This window comes from Hippopotamus amphibius, chromosome 16 (assembly GCF_030028045.1).
Source record: "Hippopotamus amphibius kiboko isolate mHipAmp2 chromosome 16, mHipAmp2.hap2, whole genome shotgun sequence".
Lineage (NCBI taxonomy): Eukaryota > Metazoa > Chordata > Mammalia > Artiodactyla > Hippopotamidae > Hippopotamus > Hippopotamus amphibius.
The window spans coordinates 18,126,948-18,141,356 of record NC_080201.1 but is presented as its reverse complement, the minus strand read 5'-3'; the positions used below and the strand labels follow the sequence as shown (position 1 = coordinate 18,141,356).

The 14,409-nt window shown below is 49.7% G+C and overlaps 1 protein-coding gene and 1 long non-coding RNA gene across 7 annotated transcripts in view; one reads left to right on the top strand and one right to left on the bottom strand.

The window, feature by feature from the left end:
• Window positions 1–14,409, bottom strand: part of SMPD3 (sphingomyelin phosphodiesterase 3) — an 82,576-nt gene that overhangs the window by 28,761 nt on the left and 39,406 nt on the right. The window lies entirely within an intron of this gene.
• Window positions 166–14,409, top strand: part of LOC130838262 (uncharacterized) — a 47,111-nt gene continuing 32,867 nt past the window's right edge. For all 4 annotated transcript variants that reach the window (XR_009049642.1, XR_009049641.1, XR_009049638.1 and 1 more), the window contains exons 1-4: window positions 166–1,479; window positions 6,444–6,654; window positions 10,353–10,455; window positions 11,721–11,906. This is a non-coding gene — a long non-coding RNA (uncharacterized LOC130838262). The remainder of the gene's footprint in view (window positions 1,480–6,443; window positions 6,655–10,352; window positions 10,456–11,720; window positions 11,907–14,409) is intronic.

Below are 14,409 nucleotides of genomic sequence, written 5' to 3'. Positions count from 1 at the left end.
AGGGTTCTAGTCAGTTGAAAGATCTTGGGCAAGTCATTTAACTTCTGAGCCTCAGATGCCCCCTCCTCTGTAACACTGGGAGTCACTGCAGGGTCTTGGATGGCTATGTCCAGGACCAAGGGAGCACAGGTACTGGACGTTACCAGATCAGAGCGGGAGGAAGGAAGCCTGAGCCCCTAGGTCTTCGCTTTACATGCTCTACACGAGGGAGCCCTTGTTTTTATGGGGACACCCTGGCTTATTTCCTCTGAGTTAAGCACTTGGCAGGCATCCCTCCCTACCCATGGCCTGGGGAGTCAAGCCTGTTGAGAGGTTAGAGGGTGGCCTGCTGTCCTGGCCTCCAGAGGAGGCCTTGTCCTGTGTGCCTAGGACGCCTGCTTCCTCACCCTCAGTAAGCTGACAACCCGACTTTACCCTGCCCCTAGACCACAGGCTGGCAAGCAACTGGAAGTGGACATAAAAGAGACAGGCCTCTCTGGAGCCATCCTGACCTGTGCGGCTCTCGGCTCCTACTGCCTCTCCCGGAGTAGTGAGGAGCTGCTCACACCTCATCTCTCAATGAGAGATTTGCCAAGGAGGGTCTTTGTCCTCAGGTGTTCCCCAAACTATCCCCCGTAGGCTGCATAGCCTCTCTCCCCTACCAAACTCTTCTGAAAAATCCCCTGCGTGTTTTTTCAAAATAAAATTAAAGGATGGAAACTAACTATTTAGGGAGGGGGTCCTGAGGGGAAGTGAAATCTCTGCAACCTTGAGATTACAGGACCTTTCCTCTTCTCAAAAGAAAAGAAAACATGTCACATCATTGATATTCTGAGCCAGACCTTGTTTTGAAATATGCTCTCCCCTGTCCTTTAACAAACTACAGCCTTTCTCCCTCTTTGAAAATAAGATCGCATCAAGTCAGGGATTAGAAATGGAAAAAATTCAGTCAGAGTCTCCCTCTGCCAGTTATACATCTCAGTATACTCCTAGGTGAGCAGAATCAGCTCCCACTACAACCCAGCTCAACAGCATCATTCAAAACGCACCGGTAGGAAATGGTGAAACAGAAGGACCTTTCATCCCGAGTGAACGAGGCCTGCAGCACTGCTCTCCTAGCTCTGGAAGTTGGCGGTGTCTGGGGCCAGTGGAGTCGGGGCCTGTTGCTTAAATAGGCATTGGGAGTGGGGCAGGGCGGGCCTGGGGGATGGGCATGGAAAGTGGGCCGTTTACCCAGCACAGCAAGGTAGTGTCCACCGAGCTACCAGCGGTCCTAAGCACGGGCCTGCCTGCTTGTCCACCATGAGCCTCAAGCCCACAGGCCCCTAGACCACAGACCAGCACCTGGGATGACCCCTGATGGACGTGCAGCTCCAAGTGAGACCATGTGCCCAGATGCACGGAGCTTGGTCCAGGTTCCTGGATGCCTCTACCTGTCCTGAGACACAGCCTGGGCAGCAGAACCATCTGTGGAGTTCAGCGGACCTGCTCCCTAGACCAGTAAGTAGTGGCCTCAAGCAGGGCATCTCACCAAGCCTCAGTTTCTACTTTCTTGAAATGAGGATAATAACACCAACTTCATAGGTCCAGAAATAATGTTTGCAAAGGGCCTAGCACCTAGAAGGTTGATTTATTTATCCACATGATGATGCTGAGGCCAGGTTACCTTCAACAAAGTGAAGCCCAGAGAGGTTTGGTGACATACACAAAGTCAAATAGCCCTTCAGCTGAGTGTCAGGGTCAGACTTCTTGCAGACCTGAGGCTAAGTTGGGTTGGCAGAAGTCCTTTGAGGTGAGGGTGGGGAGCAACTGCTGGCCTTGGGGAAAGGTCTTGACTGAACTCTGGTGAAGGAGTTACCCCTGGAACCCCAGCAGTAAGGGAAGAGGCAAGGCTGAACAAGCAAGCTGAGATGGCCAGTCTGTGCGTTTGGTTGGGACCTTAGAGGGGGTTGCAGAAGTATCCTAGAGTAACTACTAGGGATGACTGGTGAGAGGAGTTTGTTTCTTTCTACTTATACAGAGCAAGTCTTGGTCAGGAGCATAACTAATGTGTGGTTAGAATACACGTGTGTGGTTAGAATTGCACGTTTTTTTCCTGAGGTTCATCTTCACTCTCGTGATGTCAGTTCTTTTGTCATTCTTGTTATCCTAATTTCAAAACTATCTCCCTTCATTTCAGCTTGCCAGATAATTTATCATTCAAAAATTTAACTAGCAAATGTTTATTTCTTTCCCTGAGAGTCAAACTTGAAAGGCACAATGAGTGTACTTTAGTTTTAGCCTTAGCTATTTTTTCGTCTCTGGAAACTTTTCTTATATTGTTTATTTTCAGATGTTTCCTTCATTGTACGCCTCATCTCATCCATCTCTCTCCTATTTTTGGGCTGTGACCCCATTTCCCATTTTCCAAATCAGTTATGTGCACCTCTGTTTGTTTTCTGTGTCTCCGTTTCTGATTGGGTGTTTTATTTTATCCTCAATGTCGCTGATTCCTTTGTTCTGTTGTTTCAGTTATGCAAACTTCTACATCCAGATGTTTTTTAATTCTTTTATAGTCATGGAATTACAGCCATTTTTTGGTTGTTGTTCTGATCTGTTCGTGTTAACAGTATTTTGGTCATTTATTTCTCTCAAAGTAGTTATTACTCAAGTTCACCTTACTTGCTTCTGAGGTTTTGCAGATTCCATCATCTAAAAACAAATTAATTGATATTTCTTGAGGGCCTACTGTGTGCAAACACTGCTGCTCAGTATCTAGCACTGTGGCGGCTGTTTCCCTTCCAAGTTTAACTCAGAATCCTGTAGTTAGGGTTGCTTTGAGGGAGATTCTGATTAAGGTTTATTCCATCTTGTTCTAAAAAAGATTCAAGATGACTTAAGCTATGTTCTATGTACAGTATAATAAGACTTTTTTTTTTAAAGCAGTAAGAGAATTAGGGCTAAGGGAAAATAAAGGTGGAAAAAACATGGAAGCAGCCAACAGAAATGGAAAGATGGAGTGAGTGAGGGGAGGGTCTTGATTCTGATGGTGGCCTCAAGTGGGCACAGAGGGGATGTATTTTACGATGGAAACCTGTCCTTTTAGATTTTTGTTGGTTTTGACCCTTTCAGTTCTTACTTGAATGGCTGCAGCACAGAACGGGCCCCATGGTGCAGCTCAGTCTGCAAGGACCCAGGAGGGGAAATACTTTTTTGTTTTGTTCCAAAAGGGATGAGGTTGAAAAGAAACAGAGGTGAGATACACTGGTGATGTGTGGGCGGCTGCGTGTAAACACCAACGGTTGCCTCCTGCTCATCTTCTGAAAGTCAGTATTGACTGAGCAGCTAATTAGCTGTGTATTTCCTGTGCTTTGAATCAGATTATTTCCCTGTTTTGGGGTGGCAAGTGTCATCTGGGTGAAAAGAAGGCTTCTCAGTGGGGGGCTCTCTGTTCCCATAGAGCACCAGAGTGGCCTCATTTCACACCTCTCAGGAAACAGTTTTCCGAGTGACAGATTGATTGGTGTATGGGTGGTTACCAAAAAAGATTCTATTTTATTAGCTGTTTGTCTTGCAAAATGAAATCTTTTTTTTTTTTTTTAAACTTTATCAAAATGTCATCGTCCTGGGGTTGAAGAACATGCCCTCTGGCTTTGAGGGAAGATTTGCAGATCCCACAGGTAAAAAGCTGTCACCTCAGGGTCTCACTCAAGCCCTTGAGTGAGGAGCTTGGCCCTGGCTCCCAGCCTGAGGCTCTCTCGAGGTGGGGTGAGGGCACCCAGGGCCAGCTGGGCTAAAAGAATGCTGCCAGACCTCATCCTGGTGCCTGAAATGCCTGCCTTTTTTTTTTTTTTTTTTTTTAATACATCAAGGGAAAATAAAATTGAGAGATTCATGCACATGAATGCTCATGTATAGGTAATTTTGCTTTGCTGTTTAAGGAGGAAATAGAAAACATTTCACTTATTTTTTTAGAGTAAAAACAAGGAACTATATTAAACAATTAAAAACTATTTGGTTTCCTATTGGTGGCACTTAAATTAGAGAGAAAGACAGAGAGGAGATTGAAAGCAGTAGAGGGAGAGCAGGGGCCAGAGTCCTGTCCCCAGGGACCACCCTGCTGGCCCCACTCCAGCTCCCTGCTCCCAGCCCTGGCAGGCCTGGCCCCTTCAGTCGGTTGGGCAGAGGCTCTGTCCTTGGCCTCTTCCTCACCCTCAACCTGTCCTGTCCAGAGCCAGTGCCTCCCAGCTCTGTGGTCCATTTTCAGTCCCTGCTCCCCCCTCCCCTCTCTGGCCGCCATCTCCCCTCTGGCCTCCTCATTTCTTGCCTGCACGGTGGCACAGCCCCCAAACCTGTGTGTGGTCCCTTCCATCATGCTCCGTGTCCAAGCCCGTGATCCCCACCACAAGCAGTCTGAGTTCATCCTGCCCTTCTCCAGTATCTTGAATCTCCTTCTGCGTGCAGAACAAATCCCCCTACCTTGCCTGGCTTGGGGCCCTTTGGTGATGGGGCCCTGCCCTCCTCAGCCTAACTTCTGCCTTTTCCTTCTTCCCAGTGAATCATTCTAATGGCCTCAACCTCTAGCTTTCCTCTTTCCTGGAACATGCCATGCTCTTTCACGCCTCCGTGCCTTTGCACATGCTGTCCCCTATGTCTGGAACAGCCTCCCTGGTTGGTCCACCTGGCACCCAGCCTCTGAGGCTGAGCTCGGCAGCTGTCAAGCACCTCCCTTCAATCGCACACCCACCGGGCTTTGTGCTGGCAGCCCAGAGCCCCCTGAGTGCGGAGCACGGAGCCCAGTCTCTGAGGGGCACTCAGGGAACCTTGGTTGAGTTAATAAAATGGTCTCTATCCAGGCCAGACTGTCAGTCACCAAAAGGTTCAGTTCCCTCTGTAGATACCAGGTGGCACAGCAGGAGCTGTGAGAAAACGGCTCCCAATTGTTTGAACTAGTGCATCCTTTAGGCTGCCTTATACAAAGGGAGATAGGCAAACATGTAGCCTTAAAGGTTAAAAGAGCTGTGTGAACTCGCGTGTGTGTGGCGGCAGTGCCTGCACCTGAGATCACTGTCACCGTCATCAACATTTTGGGGGCACCCACTGTGTGCCAGAAACTGTGCGAAGGATGTTTTGCATGCAGAACCTCTTGTTTAATCCTCTGAGCAGCCTGGGAGGTTGGGTGGTGTTGTTCCCATACTCAGAGAGGGGAACCGAGGCTTGGGGAGGGTAAATGACGTGTCTGAGTCGCATGGCTAGAGAGTGGCAGAGCCCGGACTCTGTGGGGGAGACACTGATGGCCCCCTGCTGACTAGAGTTTTGACCCACAGTGGTTCCCTAATGCTCAGGAGGCACCCACAGGCCAGGGAGGGACACCCCAGGGGTGTCTGGGAAGGCTTGCAGCCACCACCCTCCCCTCTCTGCTGCCACCTCCTCTGTCCCAGAGGGACTCAAGGTGGATGCTGCCACTATTTGTCCTCAGCACCAGAATGTGGATTGGTCCAAGGGCTGATGCTTTGGCCAGAGAGCTGGTGAGGCTTGGAAGGTATGAACCAGCAGGAGCCAGACAGAGCTATTGTCGTGGGGCCGGGGAGGTACTGGGGGGAAACGCTGGCCAAGCTCCTTGTCTCTCACCTGGTCCTTCAGCCTGGCCCCCACCATCTGTTCTCGCACCCAAGCCAACGTGCTCTTTCCGCGTGCAAACCTGAGCACCTTCCAAGCTTAAAACACTTTCCTTGCCCCCAGAATAAAATCTATGAACCCACCATCCCCTCCTGTCTCACTCTTTGCGAATCTTCTCCTCCTCTGCTTGTGCCTCCAGAGCCTTCCTGTTTCCTCTGTGGTCCCATTCTTTCTCAGGCAGGGTCTTCATCGATGCTGTCCTCTCATGCTGGAACCGCCCCCGCCGGCTTCTCCTCAGCTTCAGGTCTCAGCTGAAAAGTCTCTTCCTCAGGGAAGCCTTCCCAATCTCCCCTGGTGTTCAGTATAAGGTCCTCCTACAGGGAGCACCCGGTGCTCCCAGCCCTGCCTCCGAGGTGAGCTCTGGAGGGACTGGGACCTGGCCACCTGCATATAGACAGAGCCATGGGGACTGGCAGCTGGTGGGGAGGACAGCATATCCCAATGCGACCCTCCAGACGGAGGTGCTGAATCTGGTTCCGGGATGTTGGGGCCTCATCCTGGGAGGGGGAATGTCTAATAGGCGGGCAGTGCCTAGAACATGCAGGCTGCGGCCACGTGGACCCCAAGCTGAAGCCACAGCTGTGGACACCCGTGCTAAAGGAAGGCAGGTGGAGGGGAAAAAGCGGTCAAGGACAGAACCTTGGGACTTATCCCATTTTTGGCTTGGTGAGGAAAGAGGAGCCAAAAAGAGCACTTGGGAAAAGGCGAAAGAAGGCAGAAAAAAAAAAAAAAAAAAAGGTAGCTAAGATATAGCACTGTTTTTATTTAGTTCTCAGATAGTCTTACTTTTTTTCTGTTTCACTTAGAATATCTGGAACAGGAGGGCCCTACGTGGCCGTCCCTGGGATGAGAAAACTGTGTGTCAAAGCTGCTGCCGAATCCCTCTATTTTTGCCTTCCTGACACTATCTCTTTGAGCCCTGAGGAGGCATCCTGGCCTGAGGTGGCCCGAGCCGGCGTCTCTGAGGCAGATGTGGCCAGCCCTCACCTCGTTCTCCAGAAACCACCAAAAAGCCAGGTATTCACTTCTCTTGCCCAGAAATAAATGCATTAGACAAATGTGCTCAGGCAATCTTGAGGGATGTGAACACAAAATTACCCCATAAAGTACTTTTGTTTCCTTTCCTTGATTCAAAGTTGCTTTTTTTGTTCACAAAATGACATTAAAATTGGACAGTAATTAATGTTCTTAAAATAGAATGTCCGTATTCCCAAGTTTAGAAAGAAAAACCACCTAGGAAAGAAAAACGTGGATGTATGTGACATGCCATTCCGTCAGCCACGGAGGCCTTCGTGAGCCTCTGCGGGGAGCCCTGCCCAGTGGGGTTTATGGTGGAGCAGCCTGTGTCTGCGGTCGCTTTCCACCCTGTCCCACCACCCCCCACCCGGCTCCAGGTCAAGAAAGCCTTTGGCATCCATGGCCTGGAGCCCTCAGCATTCGCCAACCTCTAATTACATTTCTTTTTTTAAATATTGATACACAGTTCCTCTGTTGATTCAGATGTTTTTAAACACTGAGCCTGTAGCTGTTGGCTCAGAACAAAGAGAGCAGATCCCCCAGGCCTCCTTGGGCCATGGAGCGTCTCCCCAAGCCTCCTTGGGCTCTCAGCCTCTCTTTCAAACACTGAAGGACGAAAACCATCTCTCTGAGTGGGGTTGGGGGTCGGTCACTTCAGGATTCAAAATCTGGCCTGGCTGGGCTGCAGGGTGAGGCCCTGCTTTCCCAAGGTGGGGACTTCTAGCCTCTCCTACCAGCTGGGCTCCTGCTCAGGGGTCAGGGTGGAGGTGGAGCGGGGGGCACCATCCAGCTCCCACTGCCCCATGGCCTGGTGCTCCACTGTACATCTGTCACCACCTTGCTTCATTTAGGAGTATTGATCCCTGGTCCCATAGGCTTTGGATGTATACAGGACAACAGGCTTTGGATGTATACAGTCCTCCGCCTTTCTTCCGCCCAACACGGCTGCTACCGTGGGATGGAGGGGAGTGGGAGTGGAGGGGACCCCTTCTAGTCCTGTGGGGTCCAGAAGAGCCAAGTGCTATCATTCCATCTTGGGGACACCCACATACTGGAACCCTCCAGGCCCAGGGTCCCCTAGACATAGCTGACTATAATGTGGGGGCAGGGTGGTGGTCCCGTTCCTGCTGGGTGACTCAGAGCCCAGTCAGCTGCTTCTTGCCCAGACCGTCAAGTTCCCTGTCCTCATTGATTAGAAGACCTGGTCAGCAGCCAGCTATTGACATCACTTCTGTAGTGGCCACATTCAGAGAGGAGCACCTTGTTACAAACGCAGCACATTAATGACACCCATGACACCCCGAAGCCCTCAGCTCCGTGGGGCTGAGACCGAGTTCCTGACATCATTGCACCTCCCCGTTCTACACCACAGCAGGCAGCTACTATTGTCATCACCGTTTTCCAGATGAGGAAGCCAGAGAGGTAAAGAGTTCTGGCCAAGATCACAATAGAGGAGTTGGGGTTTGAACCGAGGTCCATCTGATTCTGAAACCAGAGCTCTTCTCAATCTCTCCTGTCACAGAGCCTGCTGGTCTCACGTCTCGCTTTGGCAAGTGGCCTCTGGCAGGGGCCACCCTCAAATAGAAGCATCAGGGGTGATGTGGTCCTGGGTGAGGGTCAAGGGCTTAGTGGAGGAACTGGCAGCCATGGTGCTTCTTGTCAAGTCTTTCCCAGCTCTGCTTGGGTCTCTCCCTTAGTTGAGGGACCTGTTGGCATGACCCATCTGGGCTGCAATTTTAAGAAGCAATTATGGATGAGCTTGGTGACCATTGGGCCCTTCTGCTACATCCCAGGAAATGGACCTAACCCTGCTACAGGGTAAATCGGATATAATCAGCTGCTAATTCAATGTAGTGGGTCTGTCAATATTTATCAAGATACAGTAGCTGATCCAGTGAGTTAGAGTGATGATCAGATTAGACTCAGACAAGAAGAACCAACCGGTGCTTTCTGACAGCTAAAAAAATTTAAGTGAAAGAAACAAACTTTTTCAGTACCATGCATTGTAGGTACACACAGTCATGTGTCCCAGACACAGATGGGGGGCCACTTTCAGACTGGCCATGTGCACACCTGTAGCCTCATCTGCTTCTTGCCCAGACCGCCAGGTTCCCTGTCCTCACTGATTAGAAGACCTGGTCAGCAGCCAGGTAGTGACATCACTTCTGTAGTGACCATGTCCAGAGAGGAGCACCTTGTTACAAACGCAGCACATCAGTGACACCCATGACACCAGCCATGGTCATATCTTTTAAGTCCTGACAGAGGTGCCTAGACACCTGGAACACTGCCCTGTTCAAAACCGAAGCTGGGAGACCAACCAGTAAGTGGGGCTGGCCCTTCCTTCCCTATGTGCCTGCAGATCCTAAAACACTCGGCCACTGAGCTCATGGACATGGAAAACTTCTGACCAGCTCTGTGTGGGAGAGAATTTCTCTTCTAACTGGTGGTTTGGGAGTCACATAGGCCAACTAATAACGAGGTTATTGGGGATTGTGATTGGATCTGTTACTTTCAGATTGGATTGAAATTTCTGTCCCCACTTCTTTCCCAACTGCCAGCCCAGCTGACCAATAGCGATCCCAGACCCTTCCCTGCAAACTCATGGAGGTGGTGGCCACTAAGAGCCTACAACATTCCACGGACTCTGAACCCAGCCTCCCTTTGCTGCACGGGCCTGCCTTCCAGACCTCTCCTCTCTCTGCAAGCTCTGACACCCCCACAGCCATGCTAGGGCCAGCTAGCGACCTTCCTCTGACCCATCAAGTCCTCCCTCTTTTGGACCATTGCTTCCCCGTCTCCTCTCACAATTGGTAAGGTCTAACTCCTATAATAAATTCCTCATGCCATCACGCTTATATTGTTCTGCCTCCTGACTGAGCCCTGAGCAATATAGCACCCTCAGTTTCTCTCCTCCATAAAATGGGGGTGATGTGAGATATACCAGCCCCAGGAAGGGGACTGCATCCAGGGACTAAGGGCTGTGAGCCTGGGATTGATCCTGGCAGGCACACTTGTAATCCTCTGAGGAGCTTTAGGCCAGAATCATGATACAGTCTAGCTTTTTGTCTTGGCACCAGCAGTAAGAGCTTCACGTGCGGTCAGCAGACATGTTTATGCTGGTGGTGGGGCGTCCTTCTAATGGTCTGACTGGTTGTATAGCCTGGTGGGTGCCGTGACTGAGTGTTTAAGGCAATGGCTGGTCAGAGCCTTTCCTAATCGGATGCTGGTATCTCAGTCGAGAACGTAACCCCAAGTCAGCTTGTCATTCCCCTGGGAAGCCAGTGTGTGCTGAGTTAGGAGGCTTCCTGGAAGATGCTGAGAAGGGCAGGAATGGCTCTTTGTGACTAAGACCTGCTCTGCTGACTTGCTGGTGAGGAGGCTTTGTTCCTGGAATGTTGAGGAGCTAGACTAGCCTCTTTGAGGCTGGAGAGGGGATTTGTAGCTGCCGCGTTAGGGTGCCCTCTCTGGCCCAGGGTCTTTGCACTACAGAACACTCTGCTATCCACACGACTCACTCGTCCACTTTATTCAGGTCCCTGCTCAAATGTCACCCCCTTGGCATGGCCTGTACCACCCCATATAAAATAACACCCTTTCCGTCACCCTCTATCCCCTTACCTGGCTCCATCCTTCTTTCCCAAATACCACTACTTCATGCAGTATGAATTTCTGTATTGTCTTTCCTCCTCCACTAGGAGATAAAGCTCGTGAAGGCAGGGGCTGTGTCTGTGTCGCTCCCTGCTGATCACCCAGAACAGCACCCGGCTCACAGCAGACACCAGTGCAAATTTACTGCAGGTAAAAGCTGACCTCTGTGTAAAGTGTCCTGACCTCACCTCTACCTCTGCCTTCCTTCCCCTAACACCTTCTTGGTGTGAGGAAGGCTACTTTCATCACTTAAGTACCAAACACCATGAGTTCTCAACAACCAGGGCTTTGTGGGAGGTTTTGTTTGTTTGTTTGTTTAGTCTTTTTTTTCTAATCATTACTCTTGATCATGGGATCTGTAGCCATTTTGCAAGTGGATTTGGTGTGATTAAATTCTTTCGTAGCTTAATCCTTTATGGAAAATGAAAGTTTTAAATGAAGTGAATTAGAATGGATTCGCGGGTGTTTGATTGCCTGCAGGACAGTTTATCCCGGCTCACTTCAACCCCGAGGCTGAGCCAGCACCCTGAAGGATATACCTCTGGGTCCTCCTGCAGTGGAGGAGAGAAGATCCCCATTTTTGCAGAATGCCAGTGACAGAATGCCTGTGACTGAAAGCCCTTGGGGAGCTGTCAGAAAGCCTGTGCGCTTTATTCTGCAGGGAGCACTGGTCATCCTAGGGAGGCTGTGGCTTGGCTGGGATGAGAGGCAGCATCATACCTGTGACCTGGTTTCTGTGTTTTCTCCTGGAATCCCCGTGACCACAGCTTAGCAAATGGAAGGGTGGGTGTGCAGGGCTGGTGCACGAGGAGGGTCTGGTGGGGAACCTTTAGTAGTGGGATTGCAGAACGAGTCAGGGTCCCTCAGGGAGCAGGAGGGGGGTCATATGTGTCCCTGGCTCATGTCACTGAGGCTGCAGCCCCCAGAGGCTGTTTGCCGCCCGGCCCAGTACAAAATCGGGGGTATCACGACATCTTGAAAGACTGTTTCCAAGAATAGAACATAGAAAAGAAAGCTTTCTGCCCAAATTGGGAATGAAAAGGCACTGGTACTTGATGGGGCCTCTCCAGGGACTTGGAACACTCTGTGGGAGACCTTGTTCTTGGCGACAGCAGAAGTGGGGCAGCCTCTGTAACCCTGGTCACATTTGTCCAGACGTGCCAGGCCCTGTGGGCCAGGCCAGGGTAGACCCTGGCTCTTACCCAGACATTTGGTGACTCTTAGAAAATGGGATTTTCCTCTTCTGCTGATTTGATTTTTAACTTCAATCTGTAGCTTTTGGTGGAGACCTATTTCTGAGACACTGTGAGTGGGGACAGCAGGGTTTCTTCCCCAAAGGCAGGTGTTTTGATAAAGGTTTGGGGTTACATCCTTGGCACTCATGGCTGCCCTGTATATTCTGTCCTACTGGCCAGGACTGCATGGTTCCCGAGAGTCTACTGGCTGCCTGGCTGGCCTTCATGAAAGGAGATGCACAAACTCATTCTGTCTGGGAGGCCTTATGTTCCTCTCCCATCTTGAAGAGCCAAGCTACACTCAGAAGAAAATGGTGACTTGGAGTAAAACATGTAGCCTGAAAGCCCTCTTCCTCTTTCAGAAATGTAAGTAAACATGGCCTGGGCCCTGGAGAGATGCCAGCCCGGCCACAGGGTGGCACACCACAGGGGCTGCCCTTTCGCAGGAAAACCCTCAGTTCACGCCCCCTCTTTTCTGGGTACAGTTTGGAGGCTCACGTGGGCACATGCCTCTCACCCCTGAGAGTGGAAATCCAGAGTCATCCCTCTGCCCTCAACTCAAGACTTAACAGCTAACACAGGTGGAGCCCATTCTTTATGCTGGACCCAGTGCCAAGGGGTTTACCTCACTCCGTATTCAACCCTGGTCCTGTCCGAGAAGCCCTCAGTGGTCACAGCTTTTGCCCTTGGTCAGCAGCAGGGGTGGGATTTCAAGTCCCATGGGTCTAATGCTGGAGCCTGTGCTCTTAGCCGGCCTGCCATTCTTCCCATGGGGCCTGTCTGATGATTCATTTCTTATACGACCCGCAGAGACAATGAGGCGTAAACCAGAATAAAAGGGGACTATTATGATACCACTATTTGCCGTTTATCTAAATGAGATAATAAATCACAGAGCTACTTGAAACAATGTCAACCTCCTGAACACGTAGCTATCACTTAGTGCCATTTGATGATGCCTGTGGTATAATTAACACTTTTGTCCAGAAGATATGATATTTCTGTGAAATGGAAAAGGGAAAGAGAAAATAAATCTAACCTGGCCCTTCTCTTCCTTGGGGACAGGGCAACAGACCCATTATGATGGTCAGCTGGGATGGCTTAGGCTGGTGAGTGGACGAGAAAGCACTCCCAACCTTCTCCAGGCAGGACTGTGTCCTGGGAAGGGGGAAGCCTGTCGCTGAAGTAGCAGCAGGCCTGGCTGAGCGCCGCTGCTGAGCCCCAAATAACTCGATGCCCATTCACCAGCCTCAGCAGAATGGGGCATCTCCAGATGTTTGCCTTTATCAGACGTCGATGCGGTTCAGTGTTTTCATTAGGGCCTCATCAAAAGCTCAAGCTGGTTGGGGATGCTTATTGTTCATTTTATTTGAGTTCCTTATCATGTTCAAAATGTTCCAGGCACCATTAGCAGACACAAAAGCCTCAGAAAACATAGTTTCAGGGGGCGGAAGCTCACAGTAGCGTAGAGGAGACACGGCCACCGACATTTACAAACATTTGCTGAACAGAATCAGCTGTTAGGAATGAAAGTCGCTCACAGCAGCACAGCGGGGCCCAGAGGGTGGGGAGGTGGAGAGAGGATTTAGTGTTTGCCTGAGGGAATCTTCTAAAATCAGATGGGTGTTCCAGGCAGTTTGTTCATTAATGTGATCTTCTGATTACTTCACAGGGAGAATGGGGTGTGAGGGCCAGACACGAGGCAGAAGCTTGATCAGGAAAAGATTAAAGGGGACACACATCTTGACTTGAGGTGAACATTTGAGGTGCAGGTCCAGGCACATTATAATTATTGCTTAATCATAAATGTAGCTTGGCGGGTTGCATTGATTCACATACAGGTTGCTAAAGGCATTTAGGGAAAACAGAATGTAGGCAATGAGAACTGTCTCCATCAATTTGTAAACTTCACGTCTGAGACTGCATCCTGGAAGGGCAGAGAACCCTGCTTATAGGCATAAATTAAAGCCATCTTCCTCAGAAAAGGATAATTTAAATGATCAATAACCTCTTGAAAGAATACCTGGAGAGTATGGCTTTTTAAAAATTGACTTCAGGACTTCCTAGGTGCCTCAGTGGTTAAGAATCTGCCTGCCAATGCAGGGGACATGGGTTCAAGCCCTGCTCTGGGAAGATCCCACATGCTGCAGAGCAACTAAACCCTTGCGCCACAGCTATTGAGCCTGTTCTCTAGAGTCCATGAGCCACAACTATTGAGCCCATGTGCTGCAACTATTGAAGCCCATGCGCCTAGAGCCCATGCTCCGCAGCAAGAGAAGCCACTACAATGAGGAGCCTGCGCACCACAATGAACAGTAGCCCCTGCTTGCATCAACTAGAGAAAGCCCATGTGCATCAACGAAGACCCAACGCAGCCAATAAAATAAATTAATTAATTAATTAATTAATAATTGACTTCATTTATTCTCCTCCTCTTATCAAGAAAAGGATTTTGGAGGCTTATAACAAAAGATATGACAGATAAAATACCTAGGAACAAACCTGCCTAAGGAGGCAAAAGATCTGTATGCAGAAAACTTTAAGACATTGATGAAAGAAATCAAAGACGACACAAACAGATGGAGGGACATACCATGTTCCTGGATTGGAAGAATCAACATCGTGAAAATGACTGTACTACCCAAAGCAATTTACAGATTCAATGCAATCCCGATCAAATTACCAATGGCATTTTTCACAGAACTAGAGCAAGAAATCTTAGGATTTGTATGGAAACGCAAAAGACCCCGAATAGCCAAAGCAATCTTGGGAAGGAAAAATGGAGTTGGTGGAATCAGGCTTCCTGACTTCAAACTATACTACAAGGCCATAGTGATCAAGACAGTATGGTACTGGCACAAAAATAGAA